Source organism: Mizuhopecten yessoensis, unplaced genomic scaffold (genome assembly GCF_002113885.1).
Source record: "Mizuhopecten yessoensis strain PY_sf001 unplaced genomic scaffold, ASM211388v2 scaffold716197, whole genome shotgun sequence".
Taxonomy (NCBI): domain Eukaryota; kingdom Metazoa; phylum Mollusca; class Bivalvia; order Pectinida; family Pectinidae; genus Mizuhopecten; species Mizuhopecten yessoensis.
The window spans coordinates 275,047-279,464 of NW_018479996.1; the positions used below are offsets into that span (position 1 = coordinate 275,047).

The window sequence follows — 4,418 nt, forward strand, 5'->3', positions numbered from 1 at the left end:
TGGGGCATAGAATAGGGATGGGGATTGGGCAGCGAATAAGAGTGAGGCATGGCATAAGGTGGCATACATTAGGATAAAGTACAGCACAGGCCTAGGACATGGCATAGGGGTTAAGGGCACAACAATAGCTTGGGGAAATAAACATGGACTGTTTACACCATGTAAGGTAATAATCCATTTAATGGTACTTAATCAGTAGTCTTTTTAAAACAAGAGGCCCAGAGGGCCTGTAACGCTCACCTGAATATGTTTAAAATAATTGGTATGAAGTAAAGATATAGCACTCCATGGTAGGTGCTGTAAGTACATATGAAATTTCAGAAAGATCCATCCAGTACTTGAGATATAATGAGAATAAACTTTAAACAGAGCCCCACCCCTATGCCCCTAGGGGAGGTCATACCCACCATTTATACAAAACTGAGTCCCTTTTACCCAAGGATGTTCCAGACTAAATTAGGATAAAATCCCTTAATCCCTTTGGTAGAAGAAGGATTATAAAGGTTTTACGTCTATTTCCCCTATTGGGCCCCGCCCCTCAGGTCCCAGGGGGGCCACATCCACCGTTTATAAAAATTGGTTCCCCTTTACCCAAGGATGCTCCACACCAAATATGGACCATATCCTTCCATTCCTACAGAATAAGAAGGATTTTAAAGAATTTGCTATGTTTCCTCTATTGGGGCCCACCCCTCAGGCCCCTGGGGGGCCAGACCCACGGTTTATACAAAATTGATTCCCCTTCCCCCAAGGATGCTTCAGACCAAATATCGAACAAATCCTTTCATTTCTACAGAAGAAGAAGGATTTAAAAGAATTTGCTATATTTCCCTTATTTGGCCCCGCACCTCAGCCCCCATGGGGGCCAGAGCCACCAAAATGTGTTCCCCTTCCCCCAAGGATGCTTCTGACCATTTTTTTTTTAAATCTGCTCAGTCGTTCATGACAAGTAGCGTTTTAAAGGAAAAGTTGATGGACGGACGGACGGATGACGGACGCTGCGGTATGGCCATGGTGAGCTAAAAAGTACCCCTAGTTTCCCTATTGGTCTCCATCTGTACTAACAGTGACTGTATCCTTCATTTATACAACATTTATTCCCTTAATTGGCCCATGGATGTTCAAAACCAAATTACCAAGGCATGTCAAAATTAGTCAAGCTATCCTGGAGCTCGTATTATTTTAATGAAAAGTGAACAGACCATTGTCTTCAGGCAGGTGAGCCAATTATTGAACTCTGCATTTAGGCTCAATGTCTCAATTCCAAGGTACATAAAGGCTAGGGCTGTAGAGTCAGTTATTTGTATTTCATTTCTCGAATTTTATGTAAATATACCTGGGAAAAAGAAATATTCATCTTGTTCACCCTCCATACTGTTATTATCAGTAAGAATCTCATTCATGAAACTATGTCAACTTTAAATCACCCAATTCACAGTCATGACATTCTAACCCACTCTTCGGGCCACATCAAATACATGGATTAATATAACCACTTTATAATCCCCACTACCAGCTGATTTATATTAAAGTTTTGCGATACTAGTACCTGGTGTTGACTTATTGTATGTTGACAGGAAATTGGACAAGGACCCGAAGGCTTTAACTGTTGCCTTATCCAATTAACCTCTTGTATTAATAACATTTGTTGAAATGAAAGGATCCTATACGTGTTGTTCACCTGAATCTATCTGTTGTATTGAAATATGACCCCCTGACCTCTGAATGAATCCCTAATTTATCAATCCCTTTACATTGATAAAGTTTGAAAATTCCTCTGTAACAATTGATATCTATGACTACCACACAGGTCCAGTAATAGCCTGTAGAACTCGCCCTGTTATCCTCCCTTTAATCTCAATACAGGTGTCCCCCAAGGTCATCCACTGTTGATACCAACAGGCTTTCACCTTTACACAAGGGTGCAACACAGAAAAAAATCAAACAATTCAACCTCTTTAACCCCGAGAGTCAAACAAATTTTGTAAAAATATTTAAGTATTAATTTTAATGTCATTTGAGTTTCATAACCATTATATATAGAACCTACAAAAATTAAAATTATTAAATGTAGGACTTATATTTTCACGATAATAGAACTAAACATAAGCATAATCAACCTAACTTTTGATTTTGTTTTTAATATTTTTTTTGATATTCGGTCATTAAACTTTCAATTAAAATCCATGCATTGAAGCAGTATAATATCTAAATGAACACTAGAGAAACTGTGAGCGAGTTCACAAATATAAACCCTTGCTTGGCTTTCAATTAAGGTTTCTGGAGCTGAAATTTAAGTTTCAATGGCCATAACTCCAGGAAAAATAGTCAGATGGCATTATCCTTTCTTCATCCACATCTACATACAATGCACTTTCACTGGTCTGGTTTGGTTTATTTGTGTTTTATGTCCTATTAACAGTTATGGTCATTAAAGGACGTGCCAGGTTTTAGTGGCAGAGGAAAGCCGGAGTTCCCGGAGAAAAACCACCGACCTACGGCCAGTACCTGGCGACTGCCCCACGCAGGCCTCGAACCTGCGACCCAGTGGTGGCGAGCTAGTGGCAGCAGAATGTCAGACGCATTAACCACTTGGCCACCACGGCCCCGTACTTTCCCTGTGTCAAGTTACAAAATAATGCAACACATGGTTTAAGAGGAATTGCACTTACAAGGATCATGGACTGATGGAAGACGGACAGGACGATTCCTACATTGTATATACATCTGACCCCCCAAACTTCCATTGCGAGGGGTATAATAATGTCTATTTGTTGTTTAGCATAACTAAAACAGCACATTGTCTCTTAGAATCAAAATAACTATAAATAGAGTAGCTACAGTGGTACAATTTCTGTGTCTTAGCACAACATAGTTATAAGTACATTGGTATGGTGTCCTTTTGGTATCTAAATACAAAATGGTTGTTACTAGAGTACTGTAAAATCATAAATTTTCGTGGGACATTAGATTTTCTTTATTTGTTTGATAACAAAAATCCACGAAATTAAATCCCCACGAAAACATCAATTTGGTATGATATAGATAGGGGAAAATCAGAAATCAGCAAAATATAATGTCTTTGAAACAGGCAGGTATATAAAAACCACGAAATTTTAATTAACACCACGAAAATAAATGATTCTACAGTAGTCCAATGCCTGTGTATATCTTTGTATTAAAAAGCTTATAACTACAGTAGTTTGGTGTCTCATTGTGTCTAAGTACAGAAATAGTTTTAACTTAGATAATTACAATGTTTTTTTGTACATTAGTGATGGCCTTTATAGAAGGGCTGGAACACACTATTACAGTATAGGTTTCCCTGAACACACATGGTTGGTAGTACATACAGCATCCAGCCCTGGAATTGCTAGCCTAGATATGCTTGGTTTCAGTAAATATTGATTTATCAGAAGTCCAACAGCAAAAGTACAACATTCCAAACTGTAAGCCTTACATCAAACAGAGGTATTATTATGTACTAAACCTTTATACAGGGATACATTACTAACAACGAGTACAACACAGACTTACCTGTGTCAGTAGAACTAATCCGCACAATGATACTGATATATTTATTGCCGAAGTCACATTTAATCCGAAAAGTCCAGACCTTCGAGTTCTGGTCCCTGAATGTACTGTAAGCTATATCCTGATTAGTTCACACGACCCAGAGAACGTCACTTATACTCAGTGTACTGTTCGGACTTCCAAGAGACGTCAAGTTTGTAAATAAACACATGTGGTCCCTAAAATAAGAAAACAGAATCCAAATGATTACATATTTGATCCAGATACAAGGTACATGTAGGTCACAGCAGGAAAGGCCCTCAAGATTAATGAAACTATGATGCAAAAAACCTCCTGTGCTCCTCTGATAAAGTATAACACACATCAGTTTTTTATAACCTAGATCAGTCCTCAACAAAAAATCACGAGGTTTACAAAATATGTATACATATCCCAGGAGTAATAGTAATTCTATGGGACAGGTGAGATATGTACATCGCACTAACCTGAACTTTTAATTCCTCCTTCATTGACACAATGGATTAACAAGAAGTCAACAACCATCAATATTCTCCGATGGCTTTCAGCAAGAAATTTCCTCAAAATATTTACATATCCCTCGATTCCTTTTTATTTATATATCTATCAACAAGTGCGAAAATCCACGTGGTGAGGTGCTAATAAATCCACATCATAATTTTCCATCCCGAGTACAAAGCTATTAACATGATAAGCACAAACCTTTGCCGATGTGTCGGTTGTCCACGGGGTCCTCACTGACCGACAGATTATACCTGAAGTACCCTAACTTTTGTGCTAATATAAAAAGTGTACTCACCTTGATATGAGATTAGAGACTTCTGTCCCCCAGGGAGCTAGCTTAATACATGACCCTGGCCCCTTCA

At 38.5% G+C, this 4,418-nt stretch overlaps 1 protein-coding gene across 1 annotated transcript in view; it reads right to left on the bottom strand.

Annotated features, from left to right (window-relative positions):
* LOC110442051 (neurexin-2-like) overlaps window positions 1-3,699 on the bottom strand; it is a 244,323-nt gene extending 240,624 nt beyond the window's left edge. The window contains exon 1 of the mRNA XM_021485465.1: window positions 3,538-3,699. The gene's annotated coding sequence lies outside the window, so the exon portion shown is untranslated. The remainder of the gene's footprint in view (window positions 1-3,537) is intronic.
* Window positions 3,700-4,418: the final 719 nt, after the last annotated feature.